A 23,105-nucleotide genomic window follows, 5' to 3' on the forward strand; every position below is an offset into this window, starting at 1 on the left:
GGCTATGGTGAATGAATGCTGGGAAGGGGTCTGTTTGGGGGTGTTAAGCAGTAAACAGCATGTAAGATTCCAGAAGAAACTCCAGAAGACTTACAGGCTTCCTATCATAGACGCAATAGACTGTCACCAATGACATCTGGGCTGCATTGTGGTAGCTAAAGTAACGCGGGTGAAAAATGCTTCATAACACCAGACAGAACAGTGCATGTTACTTCTGACTCACCCACAGAACAGAGTTTGGGATGGCAGCCTCACTGGTTGGAATCCTAATCCCAGTTTAGTCAGTATTGCCTACAATGGGCGATAAACATACCGAACTCACTGAGCCTCAGTTTCCTTATTTATAAAATTTAGAAACGAGTTTTAACTTTAGATTCCTGCTTTGGCAAAAATGAAGTATGTTAGCATACATAAAGTGCTTAGAACAAAGCCTTGAATATTTAATATATATAATATATAAATATATAATATATAAATATATTATATATTATATAAATATATATATAAATTTATATATATATAAATTTATATAAATATAAATATATATAATATATAATATATAAATATTACTGGCCCTGGCTAGGTGACCTGGTTGGCACATCATCTCATACACCAAAAGGTTGTGGGTTCAATCCCTAATCAGGGCACATTGATGTTTCTCTGTCTCTTCCTCCCTTCTCTAAAATAAAAAATTAAAATTAAAAAAAAAAATCCACAAAACTACATATCCTTGGTGAGGATTAAAAAATATATATATATTTTTTATTATTAAATATTTATCCCCTAGACCTATTGTATTACAAAGCAATCTCATAACATTGAATTTATAGAGAAAGCAAGATAGTTTGGAAGGAGCAGTAACTCCAGGAGGTCTGGAGAGACTGTGGAACTCTGAGCCCCGTTATCCCTAAGGTTAAATTGCTTCATTTATAAATCATGGACTTTGAACCACATGATCCCAAAGGTGTATTTTCCTTCTTACTAGCATATTTGAAATCTCTAATTCTATATAAATGCATCCATTAGTAATATTCACATACATTTCATTGAAAAATCTTACACGCCAAGGCAGTTAAGCTTTGCCATCTCCTGGGCAGAATTCTCCAGAGACTCGTAAAAGCACAAAGTGGCATTTTATCCAAGCCATATATTTTTATGGAAGTGCCTTTGTCTCTGTAAGTCTTGGATTACCCATGTATAAAATTGAGGAGTTGTTTCAAAAGGATGGAATACTCTTCCTCAACTTGGGGGTTTGACTCAACATGATGGGAGTCAGAGTATGCAGTGAGGTAGGGGACAAGAGGAAGGCAGGGATACGGAGCGCTGCCTGGCTTTGAGAGCTGCCTCAGTGAGGAACCATGGTCATTAGAGAGCGATGAAGAAGCCAGAGGCTTCTGGGAATCTGAGCCAGGTGAAAGGTACTGATGAGAAGAAGGTAGTGAAAGAAAGGAAGGGGCCAGAATTTGAGTGAGGCAGAAGACAACTCCTGAGTTTTGCCCAAGACCAGCTATAGTGAAAGGGATTTGTAGGTCAGGAAATAACAAACAAAACTCTTCACACTTAATGTACCAGGCATGAGATGATAATGTCTTAGACTAAAGTATTAGCAGTAGAAACAGAGAGAAGTTGATATATTTGAGGTATCTTTATGATTACATTTCTAGGATTTACTGGTATAGCAGAATGGGAGGTTGGGTAAAAATAAAGTCAAGGATGATACTAAAGTCCTGACTGTAGCAATTGAGTACTGGTTGATGGCCTTTAATTAAGTAGGAAAGACTAGAAAAAGAATACGCCTGGGAAATAAAAGAGCAAAATTAAGATTTCTGTTTTGGATGAGTTAACTTGAGATGCAGGTGTGAGTTCCAAATAGGAAAGTGAAATAGCAGTTTGATGAATGAGTCTGGCATACAAGGAAGAAGTCTGAGGCACAAATATCTCTCCTGTGGCCCATGAGTGAGTAACTTTTTAAAGCATAGGGAATGGATGAAATCACTGAGGCTGAGGGCCTAGCATGAAACCCATGGAACCAGAATATGGAATGGGAAAGAAGACAGAACCTATTTAGGTGAAAGGGGGAAAGAATGGCTAAAAAGGCAGGTGACCACTTTAAGAAGGCTGGATATTCAGCTCTGTGGATTGCAGCTGAGAAGTTGAGCATAGAAAATAATATTTTGGATTTTGAACATGGAAGTCACTGTTGATTTTATAAGAGCAGTTTGGGTGGTGTCTTGCAAGCAAAAATCCAATTGAAATTTCTCAAAAATAAGTTGGAACTCTGACTGAAAGAAAGCAACACTTTTAGTCAATTATTTTGCAAAATCACTTTTTAAGAGAAGCAGAAATATGGAGGGGAGCTTGATCAACAAATTTATTAAAAATTGCTTGAGTATTTTTGTGTATTTTCTGCTCATTGCTTGGTATTTCATCCTAATTCTAATGCCACCTCTGACTAAAACTAGCTAATAGTGGTAGGCTTGGACTCACCACCGCTAGCCTTCACGTAATGTCAATTTAGTAAGACAGGATGGAGACTTCTAGTCCATTATGGGTTTCTAGAAGCTCCTCTGGAGCTCAGAATCATTCTTCAGGTAAAGCCAGAGACTAAAGAAGATGATACCAGGGCAGTCCAGGTGGACGTATCTCATTCAGGTGTGGTACTGGTGAGGAACTTCTTTTGTTCCTGAATATCCTGACTTTGAGATAACCACACAGACCCCAGGGAGAGTTTACCTTTTTACTTGACTGAGACACAAGTGCTCTTGCCCCAAGGAAAGACCTCCACGGCCTCCATGGCTGGTCTATAGTGAGATGGAATCTGAGAGTTGGAGGTAAACAATGAGGAGCCCACAGAGAGTGAAGAGTTCCCTGGGCTGGTGGAATGCCTCCCCTGAAGCCTCTACAGATCTTTGCAGCACAATTCAGAACCTAGATAGCTCCGAGAAAAAAATTACATTCAAGTTAATGGACTTGAGATAGGATCTAGTATGTATTATATTAGTTCAGAGTTCAAGCTATCCCATGGCATATATTTTACCTGCTTTTTTCTTGTTTCATTATAACAGTCCTATCATGCAGAATGTAGAGCATGATAACAAGAGCATGGAGCTCTGAGATTATGGCAAGTCTGAGGACAGGAAGAGCAGTGAGCAGGGCAGGCTGTGGTAGGCAGCAAGCCTGGGGGTAAGTGGACAGTGCAGGAAGATGGGTAGCTGGCAGTGACCCAAAGCCATAAGATGCACTGTGTAATTATTCTTTTTAACTCGGCCACTATCAGTTTCTTTTTCCAAACAACACCTTGCCCTTGTTTTGAAGAAATAGTTCTTATGCATTAGAATCTGTCTGGAAGTTAGCAATGTTAGGGTCCTTGTCCTAGAATAAAAAGGAGAACATATGAACTTGGGGCGGGCAGGGGCGAGGAGAGCTGTTCTCTGGGATTCGAAACTTAGAGACACAAAAAGACAGAAATGTCTGGTGTCCACTTTGTCCCCATGGATGTGTCCTGAACAATGGGGAACTCTAATTCTGGTTCTCACTTCTGCAACTGCCTTGTTTCCTGCCTTGCTTCTCTGACGTTTCAATTCATTGCACCCGATATTTTTCTAGGGCAGTGGTCCACAAACTCATTAGTCAACAGGGCCAAATATCAACAGTACAACGACTGAAAATTTCTTTTGAGAGCCAAATTTTTTAAACTTCTTCTAACGCCATTTCTTCAAAACAGACTCTCCCAGGCTGTGGTATTTTGTGGAAAAGCCATACTCAAGGGGCCAAAGAGCTGCATGTGGCTCGTGAGCCGCAGTTTGCTAACTACGGTTCTAGGGAATGTCATTTTGCTTGAAATCACTAGAGTTGAGTTTCTGTTGCTGGCAAGTAAGGATCCCTGACTGGTTCAGTGGACAACGTTCTTCTAGTTTGAGAACAGTTAGAAGGAGAATGTAAACCCATACACCTAAGACTGCAAGGATGTTGAAGATGAACAAAGAGAATTGACAAGAAGAGGTTTGGATTTATCCAAACTTCAAGTGCAAGAATTACCACCTTTCAGAGTTCTTCTGGAGATCCTTAATCTGTCCAGAGGCCCCTTTCTATGGGAATGACAAAGTTTTTAATCTTAGTGATTGCAGAGCCTTCCAGGAGACATGCAAGAAACTGGAATGTATATGTGTCAGAAGAGGAAGGAAGTGGTCTGGTGTGGTCTCTGCCATCTGTGCCCTGGGCGCCTCTCCTTGGCTCACAGCATTGACCAGGGATACCACATCATAGTGATCCTTCTGTCACCCACCACCTAGAAGCACACCTATCTGCAATTCTGTCTTCAGGGCTCAGTTCTTGGGAGAAGTTCAAATATAATGTCCAGTCACTTCAACTTTTCCTACTTAAAAATTTCACTCCATTTTCTCCCTCTCTCTTGGACAGTCATTATCCAATGAAATCCCCTTCAACTGCCCTTCAGATCTACAACAGTGAATTTTTTCTTATAGGTAGAGAAAGGTAGAGAAAAGAAGTACTAAAACCAGTTAGTCTTTTTATTTCTTGTTTTGATTTTTGTTAATCCTCACCTAAGGATATTTTTCCATTGATTTTTTTTTTAAATTTTAGAGAGAGTGGAAGAGAGGTGGAGAGACAGAGAGAAAAAACATCAATGTGAGAGACACATTAATTGGTTGCTTCCCCCATGTTCCCTGACCAGGGCGGGGATTAAGCCTGCAACTGAGGTATATTCCCTTAACTAAAATCAAACCTGAAACCCTTCAAGTCCAGGGGCTGATGCTCTATTCACTGAGCCAAAGTGGCCAGGGCATCATTTTATTTCTTAATAACATGCTCAGCTAAAGAACAAATACAGCACATCCCCTACTGTGTCATAATCATATTGTTTGTCTCCGACTATAAAGTCCTTGAAAAACCTGAAAATTTGTATCTATCTTTACATATCTAGTCCCCAGTTCCTGGACTTATTGAATACTCAATAAATGCTTGTTAAATAGAACAGCCCACAATCTCACTATGCAGGCTCATCTTAATGTCTTCGCTCTCTCGTTCCTGAGAATAGCTTTTGTGTGAAGTCATAAAAATGCATTGATGAGTAGATAGCATCCCAAAACCAAGATTTTCAAGTGCTTTTCAATAATTAAATTCCGAGGAACAATTTAAAGCTTGCACAGTTTTCTCTCAAATACTCTCTGGAGACAGCTGGTGCTCGCTGGGGTTAGTGGGCTTCATTACGAGTTCATTTTCCTCTCTTCTGCGTTGGATGTACTGGCTGAAATCAGGTGGAGGGAAGAGGGAGCAGGAATGAAGCAGGTAGAGTCTGAAAAGCAGCAGAGCCCTCACCTGGATTATTAAATAGTCGGCTTTGCCCTCACTCTTGGCTACGCCAGGCTTTAGTGTCCTACAGGAAGTCAAGCAGGTAGTGGCAATGGACATAGGTGGCATTTAGTGACTGAAGTTCTGAGGGCAGTTCAATCAATGAAGGACCTTCCACAAGCCTGTTGTCTGTATTGTGCCTCACTTCTCTTTTTGGAAACAGGATTTATAAAGTGCTGTCCCAGCAAGGAAGAATAAAGAACATCTCTCAAGTTTGCACATAGTACCTACCAGCACAAGCTAGGAGTTTAATCCGAAGGGGCTTTTGACTGGCCCATGTTTGGGGTTTAATAAAGGAAAGACTGGAGACCTTTCTATTTCTATCCACTGGAATCCCTGAAGCTTGGCCATTTGGTAATAGTGCTGCTCAGAATTCAATCTTCACCCCTATCTGCAACCCGTTATAGGAACCCCTTTCACTCCTGAACTTTCCAGGGACATCTTCTCCTCCTCCTCCTCTGAGAAATATTTCTTTTCCTATATTCCCCAGTTCCTCATGAGGTCGTAGTTGGCATTACATACCACTCTTGATTCTAGCAATGATAATGGCTGTCCCTAGAAGAGAATATGTGTTTCTCGGATGATAGCTTCTGAACCCAAAAGAATTATTATCCCTGGTGATTTTTTTTCAGGCTGTTATCATGGGCAATGGAGAAGGGATGTTGTGGTTACACTGGATACTTGGGAGACAATAGCTAGAAAATACTTCAGCATTCTCTCCACTGAGGAGGAAACGCTTAAAACTATTCTTTGATGTGAAGAAAAGGCACTATGTACATAGAGAAAAGCAAAGGATTAAACGCCTCACATTTTACTTTTCAAAGGACGTTCTATGAATCATCTCACTTGATCTTTACTAACAAAACACTTTATATATTAGGCAGGACTAATAGTTAATCACAATTCTATAAGGCGAGGAAATCATAGATCCTACAGGAGAAGAAAGAGGTGTTATTTTCAGCTCCCCCATTGTCACACTGAGGGCTGGCACTGTGGGCGTTAAGGCCTGCCTAATGCATGGGAACCGCAAGCGGGAAGATTGGCATGAGCATTGTACCTGCTCCACTGTGGGAAGTGGGGCCTGTGGGAAGTCTGTGCTCCGCCTGAACTTGAACATTTTGAGATTTATGCTTTGTAAACGGTGAGCGTTCTGTTACAACACAGGATTGTTATCTTTGTTAAGTTCTTTAGCCCAGATTAACTCAGATAGTGTGTTGAAAATAGAAACTGGTAAATAAGCCAGAGCCTGGGTGTTTTTTTTTTTTAAATATATATTTTATTGATTTTTTACAGAGAGGAAGGGAGAGAGATAGAGAACTAGAAACGTCGATGAGAGAGAAACATCGACCAGCTGCCTCTTGCACACCCCCTACCGGGGATGTGCCCGCAACCAACATACATGCCCCTGACCTGAATCTAACCTGGGACCTTTCAGTCTGCAGACCGATGCTCTACCACTGAGCCAAACCGGTTTTGGCATGGATTTTTTTTTTTTTTTTATCTCTACTTTAGAATGATTGGTTAATAAACCAATTAATCATTCAACTAATACTTATTGAGCCACTTATATTTCCAGGCAGCATTTTAGGTGCTAGTGATTCAATAACAAACAAAAATAGGCAGAAATCTTACCTGCTTGGTGCTTACATTGTAAGGGGAGGACTAATAAGTAATTTAAGGTATTAGGCATTAGACCTAGGTGGTCTCAAGAGAAGAAGACATACATAGCAAATCACTGGTCCAGGGATGGAATTACTATGCTCTGGTGACATTGAATTCAAATATACGAACCCCAGCTTTGCCCAATGAGAGAAGTGTTGACTGTGGCAGGGGAGGGGGATAAGCACATTTAAGGAGAGATGTATGCAATGTGGGAGGAGACATGGTTGATTTACATGCTTTCAGAAAGGGTATCAGTTTTCTACATGAATCTTAAGTCATGGAGTTATATCATCTTAAACCAGGAAGGGTCTTTAGTTGATTCATAACGTAAACTCAACGATCCATACAGAGACAGTAATAAATGAACCCACTTCCCCACAAGGAAGTTATTTGTGAAGTTCCTTGAACAATGCTTAACATATATCACATGCTTAATAAACATGTATTTCTGTTTATCAGACACTAGAGGCACAGTGCAGAAAATTTTGTGCGAGGGGGTCAGAGGGTCTCAGCCTGGCCTGCACCCTCTCACAGTCCTGAAGCCCTTGGTGGATGTCCAACTGATGGCTTAGGCCCACTCTGTCAGTCGGACATCCTTAGCGCTGCTGTGGAGGCAGGAGAGGATCCCACCACTGCCATTGCGCTCACCAGATGTGACCACGGTTTCTGGCTGAGTGGTGCTTCCCCTGTAGGAATGCACTGATCACCAAGGGGCAGCTCCTGCATTGAAGGTCTCCACCCTGATGGTCAGACACTCCCCCAAGGGGTCCCAGATTGAGAGAGGGTGCAGGGCAGGCCAAGGGACCTCACTGGTGCAGGGTCAGGGCAGGGAGGGACATGGAAGGTTGGACAGCCATGAGGGAACTCAGGAAGGCTTCAGAGTGTATCCTGCACATCTTACTCAGTCCTGACCGGTCAGAGCATCTGCCCCCTGGTGGTCAGTGCATGTCATAGTGACTGAGCGACCAGTCAACTGTCTGCCCCATTGTGGTCAGTGCATGTCACAGGGAGCAGTTGAGTGGCCTTAGCATATCATTGGCATATTACGCTTTGATTGGTTGAATGGCCAACTGGGTAACTGGACACTTAGTATATTAGGCTTTTATTATATAGGATAGTGTAATCTTACAGGATTATGTTAGCTAAGAGGCTGGCATATTATACTCGGAGTATGATGGCATGTCTGCTCTCTATTTATTAATTTGTTATGAGAACTACTTTTTTATGCTACCATTGATATTTAGGGAAGGGGCCTCGACTAGAGGGAAAAGATGTTGGATCTGGATTTTAGTGCTGCTATAGAAACTGAGCAAGTCATTAAATAATTGAGTGCATTACTTTTATTACTTAAAAGCCACTTCCTCTACGTAGATGCAGTGAAGTTGGTTTAAGTCATGATCTAAAAGTTCCTTAAATAAAACATTGTAAAACACTGGACTAATATTGAACAGTCCTAGCACCCTACAGACGTCAAGACTTGATGGGTTAACATTGGGTTAGTCTTTTCAATGGAAGAGACCCATGTGATCTACCCAAGGGGCCATGAGAAAAGGCTCATGGCTATGTCCGCTGTTATGACATCTCCTCAACCCTCATAATGGTGCCTGGGATTGAAGTCCAGATACAGCTGTTATGGTTGTGCTGTTGAGCATGTAGAAGCAGCTTTTCTTTTTGAGTTCCAGATGAATGATTTTTTGAAAAGCACAGAATTTGCTCTAAAGTACAAGATGATTTGGGATCAGAGTGATCCTGCTCTTTATCCTCTATATTCGTTGCAGGATTTCAAATACTTAGTGCCAAGCGAGCACGGACACACACAACAACAATGAGTGTATCCCTGGTTTTGTATTTACCTGAGGAACCAATTTGAGATTGATGTTTTCACTCTATTAAGAGTGGATTTTTCAAAATGGAACCAAAATACTAAAAAATTTCCTCTGCTTCCTTTGCTCTGTAAAGTGCACAGATATTTGAGTTCCCTCAACTTCACTATCACCTTTGCTTTAGAAGTTTGCTATTTTGAGAGGATAAAGGACACACTATTTTTAAAAAAAATGTAGGGAATCCAGCACAGCTGATGGACTTGCAGCTATTTTGAATGCCTTCACTGAGGATGACATTTTTCAACAGTGCATTGTGAAAACTGTAACATAATATGATGTAAAGATACAGCAGTCAATCATCGATATTTCCCTGAAACCCATTTATATAGTCTCATATTAAGTATTCGATGTATTAGGTGAAGCTCCTGCCTGATGGGAAATACCAGGCAGGGGCTGTTTTGTGTGATTTTTAGTTGCTCACATGAAAGGGGTAATGACATCATTGGATCCACACTGAAGTGAATGTTTCATTGGGATTCCAGGAACTTCTGTTGTATTATCTATTAGGGGCCACATGGTCCTATATGGTGTTACTGGACATGCCAGAAATAAGTCCCGAGCTCTGAAGTCTGATGCCACAGCTGCTAATGTGACAGAATGGTGAGGTACAGAAAATTAAAACAGACAAGAAGATGAAAACTTCTTTTCATTTTGTGGGTCAATAGGAGTGCATTTACTATTTGATTTTCCTATGCGTTAGGTGTGAGCAAGGTTTCTAGGTAAAAGATTTGCTGCCCTTTCAACTTTTTTATTATTATTCAGCAAAATCAAGTCATAGATGGGCAATAAACTGAAAATATTTAGACTTTTTTTTTCTTTAACCAACCACATTTGTAAAATCAATTGTCTCACAGGTTCCAGAATACTAGCCAACAGTGTTTTTTTTTATATGGTTCCCTAGTGGGAAAAAAAAAAAAAAAAAAAAAAAATATATATATATATATATATATATATATATATATATATATATATATATATATATATTTTTCCTAGTGGGAAAAAAAAATATATATATATATATATATATATATATATATATATGTATATGCAAAGCAAAAAACTATTCTTATCAGTCGTTCTTAAAACAAAGGCCCCACAATAATATAATAAGAGACATTTAGATGATTCTGTCAATGAAATATTTTTTTCTCCATCTCCTCTTACTGTGAGGTAGGGACCTTTCCTCCATTCTTTCTTCTCTCACCACCTTTATGCGATTCAGTCTCCCCACATAATGTCTGCAGGATGAAAACAGGGCCTTGCCCAAGCCTCTCAGATGGAGAGCTTTGCATTGAGGGGTAATTGAGAACAAAGTATGTTTGGTTCAACTGAAGTATTTATTCTACCCAATTGTTGTGAAAGTAATGTCTCCTTTATAAACACACTAGAGGCCCGGTACATGAAATTTGTGTATGTGTAGGGTCCCTAGGCCTGGCCAGCAATCAGGGCAGATCAGGTTCCCTGCCTCCTTACCTCCACATCTCCTCCTTCCCTTGCACTCTCAGCATCCCGCTACAACTGCTGGTCACCCACCATGTTCTGTGTTGCCCCTTGGTGGTAAGCACATTCATAGCAAGTGATTGAACTCCCAGTCTCCCTGTCAAACTCCAAGGGACACTTTGTGTATTAGCCTTTTATATATATAGATATTCCCAGTAGTTGGCATGAAGGAAAGGAAGATATTAAGACTATAAGACTAGAGAGACTATGCTGGATCAAGGGCTCTAGAATTAGAAAATGCCAGATTAGATGCCAAGAATGAGCCCTGGTTGGAAGAAAGGCAATCAGATGTTTGAAATTCTCTGTTCTTACTTTTAATTTGCAATCAGATTCCTGTTTTGCCAGGAATCTAGGGTTGTTTGTATTTTTACTTAATAGGAGAGTTGAGAAAAAACATTTGCCTTTAGAGAACTCAATGGATAGTCTTTAAATTAAGTCATTATTCTCCTACCCAGCTTGGCTAAAGTAGATAGAGTGCTGGCCTACAGACTGAAGGTCCTGGGTTTGATTCCAGTCGAGGGCATGTACTTTGGTTGCAGGCTCCATCCCTGGCCCTGGTCAGAGCATGTGTGGGAGCAACCCATTGATGTCTCTCTCACATTGATACTTCTCTCTCTCTGCCTTTCCCCCTCCCTTCTCTTCTCTCTAAAAATCAATGGAAAAATATCCTCTGGTGAAAATTATGAACAACAAAAATTAAGTCATCACATGCATATCAAACTTCTCAGCTTATAGGGCCTGTGTATATATAATATATATTAGACACATATCTCTTACTGAAAAATACATTCTATCAAAAATCTTAGGTAATATTAATTATGCTACATATTGGAGGTCCTAGTGATAGGGTTTAGAGTAGTTTAAATAAGAATTTGCAGTTATGTAGGATGAATAATCTAGAAATCTAATGTATAGCATGATGATTATACTTAATTCTGAATAGAATACTGGAAATTTGCTAAAAGAGTATATTTCAAGAACGTTTACTACACACAAAAATGTTAACTATGAGAGGAGTTGAAATATTAATTAGCTTGACTGTAGTAATAATTTCACTGGGTATATGTGTATGAAAGATCATGTTGTATACCTTAAATACATATAATTACATTAAAATAGAATAAAATAAATAACATTTAAAAAACAAGAATAGAAGAATCACTGTATTCATATTCAACCACAGCCTTAAAGATTTTAGTGAAAAAAGGAATATATGTTCATGAAAAAAAGTGCAAATATGAATAATTCATAAAACACAAATGGCTTAGCCCCTATTGTCTATTATAGTCAAACTTACAATATTCAATAAAAAAAAGACACACATTGTTGGTAGTAGTAGTTTCTTCTCTATACTCCACATATTTTCAAAGTTGTTAATAATGTGTACTAACTTTTGATGTGACTATGGGGAAAAGGCATTTAAATCTCTTTTGGTTAGATTTACGGAAAGCCACCTCTTCTTACAAACACCTTCTTTGTGATTCTCCTACAAATTACTTCAGATGACTAAATATATTTATGTTCATGCAATAACAAAGATATATTTATTTTTAACATCCAGCTGTACATTCCTGACATGTGCAGTTAATATTTTGATGGGAGTGGCTCTCTAGAATCTTGAAGCCTTAGGTAGATTCCTTTGTTGACTCAGAAAGTATAAATAGATTGCCATGAATTTGAAACATCCCTCTCCATAGCATGGTTGATGCTATGTCTTTGATTAAATTAAGAATAACCTATATTCCCAGGTACCACTTTTTGAAAACTTTTACAGTTAATTTAAATTTTCTGAATGTTTAATAAACTCTGCTAGTCTGGTCATGAGTGACATCTAAGAATAAAGATGTAAAATTTTATTTACATCTTTACATCTAATGTAAAAAAAAAAACATTAGACCATTTTATGCCTTGAAAGCTGTAAAAACATTTTCAGGCAGGATCAGACATGCCCAGGTTGCGGGCTCCATCCCTAGTGCGGGGCATGCAGGAAGCAGCCAATCAATGATTCTCATCATTGATGTTTCTATCTCTCCCTCTCCCTTCCTCTCTAAAATCAATTTTTAAAAAAATTTCTTTAAGAGAATACAAAAAAAAAGGAAAATCAGACTTAGATATTTTGGTTTAGATAAGCAAATATAATCTGTTCCTCTTGGTCTTGAACAGAATTCTATCCAGATCATGATTTCATTTATAAATTGTATTACCCTCCACTCCTCTTCCTGCATAGTACTTAGCAGTCCTCACAGAGGGCCTTGGCATAGGTAGACAGTTTTTATTCTGACAAAATATTACTGGGTATATAAATATTTCATGGCATTACATTTGCATGCCATGACAATGATACCCTAAGTTTTAAACCCAGCTAATATAATGGCCTAGTCTAACTGCATCGTTCTGTTTATTTGTTTTAACCAATTTAGCTCGGATCTAGACAGATGTTGTCTTAATTACTTCAAAACAGATTTTTGTGTTTGAATATTTAGTGGCCATTTCTATGAAGTAAGTGCTTGTAATGGAAAGTTGTTTTATTTTATTTTCATCTTTGTTGATGACCCCAAGCTAATGCCTCTTGGCTTATGTGGAAATAGGTATAGCATGCTATGTGACTTGTGGCTTCAAACATTATCCCATCAGCACTTTGTCTTTTGGCATACACTTAATGTATAAGAATGCTGGACAGGCGCTGCATCGAGGTGGTCTAACGAGGCTGGCCAACACATACTCAGTCACTGATGAGAAAGATGGATTGTCAAATAAGCTACCCAGCGCTCTGACAAGCTACCTCGGTGTGATAATCTAGTTTAAGATCTTGCTACATTATTCATTAATTTTCTCTGCCACTAATCTTTGCAGCATGCTTTTGTTATGTCACTGTTTGCATCCTCAGAGCTGTGGAGACTGTTGTTTTATTATACAGATAAAGCCTTTCATTAATTTGCCCAAGCTTTGCAGGGAGAGCAAGGGAAAGCAATGATCTCAGGCAGCGCGCTGCTCCCAGGCTCCTTCCTATAACTGGTGACTCCCACTGGCTATAGGAGGATTAATTGTACATGGGTAGAGATGATAGCAGACTTAACTGGGTCTCTGTGAAATGTCCATGAAGAGGGGACTAATTAAAAGACTTCTGAACACATGCCTCCTTATTACAGCACCAACTTGGTTCCTCCATGTTAGCATGTTTGCCTATAAACACTTGGATACATGGACATAGACATAGGAACACTATTGCCTTGCAAAAAATCTTTATAGGATCATATAGGTTTCAAGTGTGGATTTCTATGTTCAACATTAGTACAGTGCAAGAATAAGGAGAGCACAGGCATGCAGTTAAAAACATCACAGAACAAAAGCTAATTATTTTACAATAAGTTTTAGAAAATAACTAAAAAATAATTTCAAGTAATAGTGAAAATTAAAATTTTATAGTAGAATTCACGTCATGCAAAAGAAAGCAGCAAAGGAGGAATGAGAAAGTAAATAAGTAGGAGACTAAGTTTTTAAAAAGCAAAATGGCAAACATAAATCCAATTATATGTGACCAGAGTAAAGAATCCAACCAAATGGCAAAAATGATTAGAATGGGTTTAAAGGAACATCCAGCAATTTGATGTGTACAGGGCATGCACTTTAGATTAAAAAATACATATAAGTTGACACAAACAAATATGGAAAGATACACAGTGCCAATAGAAGCCATCAGAAAGCTGGAACAACAATACTAATATCAGACAAAATAGCCTTTAAAATAAAATAAAAATGTTACTACAGATAAAAAGAAAAATGTATAGTGCTAAAGAATCAATCCGTCAGGAAGGTAAAACAATTATAAAATATATGCACCTAATAACAAAGCCCCTAAAATACATAAAACCCTCACAAAATTAAAGTCAGTAAACTCAACAGTCATAGTTGGATATTTTAATACCCCACATTAAATTCTGGATAGAACAACTTGACATAAGATCAACAGGCAAATAGAAAACCTGCACATATTAGAAACGAACTTTAGAACACTGTACCCATCTAAAACATCTTTAGTGGTGACAGAAGAGGATTTGACTTTCAGTGGTAGGCACACAGTGCAATGTACAGGTCTTATAACATAGAAATCCATACCTGAAACCCCTGTGATCCTATTAAACAACATTATCCAGTATATTTAATAAAAACAATAAACAAATAAATCAATAAAACAGCTTTAAAACACTACACCCATCAACAGCACAATACATATTCCCAATTGCACATTAAACATTCTTTAGAATGTCAGATGCTACAAAACAAACTCCATAAATTATAAAACAATTAAACACATGCAAAGTATCCTGTTTAAACACAACAAAGAATAAGGAGAAATCAATAACAAAAAGCAAGTCAGAAATTGAAAATAAGATAATAGACTCTAAATAACCAATGACTCAAAGAGGAACCACAAGGTGAATGAAAATATATTTTGGAATAAATGACTACATAGACATACTGTAACGAAACTTATGGGATACAGCTATGCTAAAAATTTATAGCTCTAAAACCCTACATTAAAAAAAACACACAAATCAATAGTCTTTCATTTTAATACACTGGGAAAAAGAAACCAATACACCTAATAAAAGCAGAAGAAAAGAAATTATAAAGTTAGAGGGGAAAATAATTAAGTAAAAAATAAAGAAAAGAACAACTAAAACTTGGTTATTTGAAAAAGTAAACAAAATTGACAAAACTTTAACCAGACTGGCCAAGAGAAAGAGAAGAGACTCAAATTACTGAAATAAAAAATTAAAAAGGGAACATTAATACTGACTATATAGAAATAAAGCAAATAATAAGGAAAATCTATGAAAAGTTGTATGCCTACAAATTTGACACTATGGATAAAATATATGTATAAACTGCTAGAAAGACACAAACTATAAAGGGACTCAGGAAGAAACAGTGATCAGAATAAAGCTATAACAAGTGAAGACATTGAATTAGTGATCCAACATGTTCCCATAGGGAAAAGCCCACAACTAGATGGCTTCAACCATAAATTCCATCAAACATAAAAGAATGTATACATTCTTTATATATAAAATAATATATGTATTCTTAAAATATCAAATATGGGAGAATATATAAAAATAAGATGTGAGTTATAAATCAAAAGATAAAATATAAAAGAATGTATAATCTATACAATGTATATAATTTAAATAGATATTTTAGTTCAATTGATGCATAATTGACAGATAAAATTGCAACATATTTTAAGTACACAGCATGATGATTTCATACAAGTACATATCACAAAAGGATTCCCACAGTCAAGTTACTTAACACACCCATACTTCAGATAATTACCTTTTTGTTGCTTTGTTGGTTCAGGTGAGAACACAAGTTCTACTCTTTTAGCAAAATTCAAAAGTATAATACGTTATTACCAACTATAACCACCATTTTATACAGTATATGCTCAGACTTGATTAATCTTATAACTGAAAATTTGTACCCTTTTACCAACCTCTCCTCATGACCCCCAGCCCCCAGCCCCTGGCAACCACCATTGTACTCTGTTAGACTTTTGAAAAGTATTGTTATCGCCGAAACCAGTTTGGCTCAATGGATAGAGTGTTGGCCTGTGGAATGAAGGGTCTCAGATTCGATTCTGGTCAAGGGCATGTACCTTGGTTGCAGGCACATACCCATTGGGGGGTGTGCAGGAGGCAGCTGATCAATGTATCTCTCTCATCGATGTTTCTAACTCTCTATCCTTTTCCCTTCCTCTCTGTAAAAAAATCAAGAAAAATATATTTTTTTAAAAATAAAAGGTATTGTTATCTATATATAGTGATACCATGCAGTATTTGCCTTTTTCTATCTTGCTTATTTTACTTTGCATTTTGCTTTCCAATTTCATCCATGTTGTTGCGAATGACAGGATTTCCAACTTTTAAAAGCTGAGTAATATTCCATTACTATGAACCACCTAAGCATCCAATAGAACACATTTTCTTTAAGCATATATCCACTGATGGATGCTTAGGTGGTTTTCATGTCTTAGCTATTATGAATACTGATCTGGAAAAACTATGAATTATTTTGTCATGCCTAGGTAAGATTCCATTTTTAAATTTTTTTATTTAGCATATATTCTACTGTAACTGAGCAGAGATGCAATAGCAAGTTAATTCACTGTGCCTGACCCTCTTTGGGAGTAAATGAAAGGGTTTTTGCACACAGCATTTGATTTTATACACAATACAATGTCAGAACTTCCCTTGAAAATCATCACCACAAAAGCAACATTAAATACTATATATCTAGTGACCTACTTACAAGACTTATTTTTATATCACTTTAAAAAGGTATAAAATATAAGTTATTTTTAAAAGCTGAAAGACTTCAAGACCTACATTCCATTTTTTTTTTTTTTACCAAAAGCAATCCCCAGCTTAAAACATCATAGTCTTTAAGACTTCAGAATCCTACACTGCATTTTAATATAGGAGTTGTCATTGGTTGTGTATCTCTTGGAATAGAAAGATTAGAATCAGAATTGGTTTACACTAGTGTGCTGTCTAAATAGCCAAAATGAGAGCTAGGCGATATTCTCATAAGCTAAGAATCATCTATAATAATAAAAGCCTAATACGCAAATCAACCAAACGGCTGAACAGCAGAATGAACATCTGGATGACGATGCTATGACATGCACTGGCGCCAGGCCAGCAAAGGCAGGTGCAATGCGATTGATTTGGGGGGAGGGGAGGCGCGCCACCATCATCCCATGATCCCCCACAGAGGAAGGTCCAGGCCGTTGGGGCGACCAATCTAGGGGGAAGGAGGCTGGTGGCAGACACAGGCAGCACTAGGCCAAGGCAGTTATGGGCAGGGGTGGTGCCGGCTGCCAGCAGCCAGAGGGAAGCCCAGGTCCCAGGTCCCCGCAGCCGGAGGGAAAAGGCCTATCCTTGCACGAATTTCACGCATGGGGCCTCTAGTGTAATTATATTTTAACTAAACGATGAATGTTGCCACGGATGGGCTTTGAAACATCAGTCGTTTGGCTTTGGATAAAGATACTAAACAGAAGTGGTGTCAGTCTGTTGGGGATCATGGGAGTGGCTGGTCCATGATGTGACCTCTCTCTTTCCCTAGTTAGCAAGGGTGAGTTTATTAAAATACTAAATTCAGCACACTGGAGACACTCAAGGGCCAGTCCTCACTTGTCAGAGAAAGTTAACTTTGTTTGTATATTTGACCCCCAAAAAATATAGAGGAGAGAAAGCATAGTGGAAAGGCTCTGGGAAACATGGCATGGGGAAAAGGGAAAAAAGCTTTGACAGACAGAGCCTCCAACTCCCTTTGACAGCAGCACCCAAAACAGCATGCAGGGACACTGATGGGGAGCTCACTTCCTGCCAGGCCCTGCCCTACGAACTTTATACCACAGTCACTCAAAGGAGCTATTCTATTCCATTGTACAGATGGGAAAGCAGATTAAGTAGCACATACAACTCTCCTAAGGTCACAGCTAAGGAGGATTCTACCGCATGTATTCTGACTCCAGCATTCAGCTGCTTTAAGGGCTACCCCTTTATGCAGAAACAGGAGGCTCCAGTGATCGCTGGGGCCCGGTGATGATGTAAGTGCGTGATGCAAGTTGAGTGAAAACACCAGGAGTAATAGTGCCCGTGGAGAAGAGACGCCTCTGTAAAGGTTTATTTCCATTTGCCTTGTGTTGTTTCTCTCCGTTTTAAAAACATTTACGACAAGCCTCCCCATGAGGGAATGAAGTTCAAGGGCTTTGTGAAAAACCAGACCCAGAACACCAGTCTTCTTATTTTTTTCTCCTGAGGAATTAGTGGAGCATTTCCAATTAACATCCGGGTCAACTATGAAAAGAGAAATGAGTTGTGATGCCCACAGAGCTCAGCCTGTTCTGTCTTCTGCTCACAGTTTCCATTTCTAGATGCATCCTATAAGAAACAAACAAACAAAAACAAACAAAAAACAAAACAAAAAAATTGAGAATCTGCTTTAATTGGTGGGATGTCAGCCCTCTAAACCTAAGAATTAGGGCAGTAAAATTCAAAACCATAGAGGTGAACCTCCTCATTTCCCCTTTTCACTTACCACCAGCCTCTGAGGAGCTTGTCTTTAATCCAGACGCCCTGCCTGGGCAGGGGAGAGGAGCTCCAGGGATTGCTTTTCCTTGTAAATACAAAATAATAAGTGCACTGCTGGTGGGAGTGCAGACTGGTGCAACCACTGTGGAGAACAGTCTGGAGTTTCCTCAAAAGACTGAAAATGGAACTCCCATTCGACCCAGTAATTCCACTTCTAGGAATATATCCCAAGAAACTAGAAACACCAATCAGAAAGGATATATGCACCCCTATGTTCATAGCAGCACAATCTACAATAGCCAGAATTTGGAAACAACCGAAGTGTCTGTCAGCAGATGATTGGATCCAAAAACTTTGGTACATCTACACAATGGAATACTATGCTGCCATAAAAAGAAGGATTTCTCATCATTTGCAGCAACCTGGATGGAATTGGAGAACATCATGCTGAGTGAAACAAGCCAATCAATGAAAGAGAAACACCACATGACCTCACTCATTTGTGGATAATAAAGAACATTATAAACTGATGAACCATAAGATAGATATAGTGACAGTATATCAACAAGTAGACTGTCAAATTACAGCGGGGAGGGGAGGAAGATCTGGGGGAGAAAATAGATCAACGAAGGACTTGTATACATGCATATAAGTGCAACCAATGGACACAAAACTTTGGAGAGGGAGGGGATGTGTGGGAGGGAGGGAGGGAGTCAAAAAAAATCAATAAAATATATTTAAAAAAAATAATAATAATAAGTGGAAGCATTTTGTTCTCATGAAGGATGCCTTGCAATTACTGTCCTAGGCAACTCTGCGCTCACTCTTCTGCCTTGTTGACATATCCTCCTCAAGAGGCCATAAAGAGAACTGCCTATGAACCTAAGCTTTACAGCCAAATAAACCTGGGGTTGATTCTAGACTTTCCTTTTAAAGGTAACTTGCATTCAAATGACTCCATTTAAAGAAACTTTGGCTTCTTTAACTGGAAAATGAAGGTAGTAGTACCTGTTCAAGAGTGTTGTCAACATTAAATAAGTTCATGACTGGTATGTTGTAATTGTTCAGTAAATGGTTCTTATTATAATTACATCCACTTTTCAACCCACCCGGTCCTGGACATACAATTCTACTGTTATTTCCACAAACATTAAATTATCTTACAGACAGAAGTTTCCTTTGCTTCTTCAATCTGTCTATAGAGTCCCATATTTATTTTCTGTATTTTATAAAATACAGATTCTTATTTTCTGTATTTTAAATAATGATGTCATAAGGGTAGAAATCATATCTTATTTATCATTTATACTCACTGATGTCCAGTGTAGTTGCTGATAATAACCAATCAAAAACACTTATTAAATAAATTCAGCACTCGTTCAATCATTTTGTTTACAAACATTAAGTTGCACAAATGGTGTTTGCATAACTTACAGACATTAATTTGCACAAACTATAATTGTAGAGAATCAGGAGAAGATGCAAATGAGCATATCCATATATAAACTGCCACTAAGTTTAAAAAACAGATATTACTAGCATATCATCAGCATTCTGAGAGCCACCTCTTCTACCTTGCCAAGCACAGATAGCCCCTTCCACACTGATAATCAATATCCTGACATGAACACTCTACCATATTTTAGGTTTTTTTTGTTTCAACCATGTATATCTATGTACCAATACATATGCATAAATGAGAATGTTTGTTACTTTTCTGTTTTCTAATCAGCAACAGAAGTTCCTTTATTTTAATTGCCACTAGCATTTCATCATATGAATATTACATAATCTATCCATTCTATTTTGAATAAAAATTTGGGTTATTTCTTGAAAAATTTTAAATACACTCCTAAATAACCCATAGGAAAAAGAAGATATTACAATGGAAATTAGATGCCTTTAAAGACATATGTAGAGTGAAATTGATAGCCTAAAATGCATATATTAGAAAAGAAGGAATGCTCAAACATAAATCAATAAACTCAGCATTTATTTATTTATTTTTTAAAAAAATATATTGTACTGATTTTTTTACCGAGAGGAAGAGAGAGGAATAGAGAGTTAGAAACATCGATGAGAGAGAAACATCGATCAGCTGCCTCTTGCACACCCCATTCTGGGGATGTGCCAGCAACCAAGATACATGCCCTTGACCAGAATCAAACCCGGGACCTTTCAGTCCGCAGGCTGATGCTTTGTCCACTGAGCCAAACCAGTCTTTGCTAAACTCAGCATTTATATTAAAAATTTAGAGAAAGAATAAATTTAATTTCAGGAAAGTAGAGAAAGAAAATAGTGAAAATAGCCAAGACCGGTTTGGCTCAATGGATAGAGCATCGGCTTGGGGACTGAAGGGTCCCGGGTTCGATTCCGGTCAAGGGCACACGCCTGGGTTGCGGGCATATCCCCAGTGGGGTGTGTGCAAGAGGCAGCTGATCGATGACCCTCTCTCATCGATGTTTCTAGCTCTCTATCTCTCTCCCTTCCTCTCTGTACAAAATCAATAAAAATATATTTAAAAAAGAAAATAGTGAAAATAAGCTTAGAAGATAATGAAATATTAGAACAGTAGAGGGCATCAATAAAGTCAAAAGGTCAATTATTTTAAAAGACTTAAAATTGACAAGCTTTGGCAAGAATAATCAAGGGGCAATAAAAGAGAAGGCTCAATAACAAATCTAAGGAGAAAAGGGAAACATCACTATAGATCCTACATTCATAAAAAGATAATAATAGGGTATTTAGAATAACTGTCAGCACTGTATGAAAAATTATATGAAATGGACAAATTACAGAAAAGCAACAAAAACTGGCATGCAAAATATTTAAAGTCTAATCTATTTTTAGTGTCTATGAAACAAAAGAGTTGGGGAAAATACAAAAAATAATAAAATTGTCCTTGGTTTGAAGGAACCTGCAGTGTAGGAGGCTCATTGGCAGACATATAAATCTAAAATGAGGAGTAGAATATAATAAGATAATTGAAGCCATGTACATATTGTATTTTGAGTGCATTTGATGTCTCATAGTTGTTGTTTTTATCAGACAAACTGAATAGAAACAAAAAATATGCTAAATAAAAATATTTCTATAAATTGACAGCATTCAAAAACTAACAAAATAATAAGACATTGTTTCCACCAAACGTGAATGAAGTTCAAGGGCTTTGTGACGGGAAAATGAGAACTCAGAGATAAACAATTTAGTTTTTCCTGGAAGGCATGTATGAATCCCAGAAATTTGAACTTTCTTTTTTACACCTTCCCCTGAAAAACAGGAATGAAATTAATGATCAGGACTCACACAATGTAGGAAACATAAACCCACACAATTATCTCATGTCCTAAAGCACTACAGCCTGGGGATAAGATTGAATCAGATTATCCTGGGCATTTTTGCAGCCGTGGATTGGGTAGTCCAAGGCACATCATGACTTGAATTTAATTTAAGGTGGTTCAAGACAAACAGTACCTCCCAATACTTGGGGAAAGCAAGTTTATATCCTCTCCAGATGAGCACACCTTCTCCCATAACCTAGTATTATTCCTAAAAAGAATTTTATGAATATAAGGAGCATCCCACTGTGAAGAAAACAAAGAAAAAAAGTTATGATGAGCGAGAACTGAGGCAATAAAAGCAGACCAGAAAAACCTTAGCTATTGGAATTCTCACACGCATTTTAATAAATAGAAGGTAAGCCAAAGTGTTTGCAGTTAAACAACAACAACAACAACACTATATAATGTGACAGGTGCTGTGTTATGATTGATTATTCAAAGAGAAATAAAATTCAGCTGGGAGAATGGCATCGGCTTCCTGAATGTGCAGCATTTAAATTGACCGAGGTGGATTTTTACAGGCAAAGATAGAATTGAATGTGCCTTTCGGGTGGGAAAAAGCTCTAGAGAAATGACATGGGAGCCTGAAAGCATTAGGTATCTTTTAAAAGTGAAGATTAGTCCAGTTGGTATATAAGATATATGAGAGGGTGAGTGGAGATAAGATTGGTGATGAAACTTAACATGTTACACTCTGCAATGATTGAGTGGATGTTATTAGCATTAGCGCTGGTCCCTCCCCTTAAGTACTTCTGTGATCTAAAACTAAATACATCTTATCATCCAGAGGACTCTTAAATCAATTATTCCAGGTGACCAGAGGAAGGCCCTGAGGATAATCTTCTGGAAGTGAAAAGCAAAACTCAAATTATAGTGAGAAGCATTGAATCATGGATCATCTCAAAGGGTATCTAAAAAAAAAAACCATGGTAGTGATGGGAAAAGATACCCATGGTAGGAATTTTACATTTTTCATCATGCTAAAGCAGTCATTCAATGGATGAGGGAACATATCATAATTTAGGGTTTGTATAGCTACCACTGCTATATATTTGTTATTCTGGCGGTAACTGCCTAGTTAGGACATTAAAATGTGCCCGACTAGACATGCTTCTTGATGTGTCTATGGGATTTTAAGGCTAAAGATGTGATAAATAGCAATGATTAAACTCTTATAGCCAAAGAATATGTCTTCTTCTTAAGATGGAAGAATGATAAAGGAAATAAAGGGTATGTCCTTGCCA

The sequence above is a fragment of the Pipistrellus hanaki genome (assembly GCF_964339955.1).
Source record: "Pipistrellus hanaki genome assembly, chromosome: 13".
Taxonomy (NCBI): Eukaryota; Metazoa; Chordata; class Mammalia; order Chiroptera; family Vespertilionidae; genus Pipistrellus; species Pipistrellus hanaki.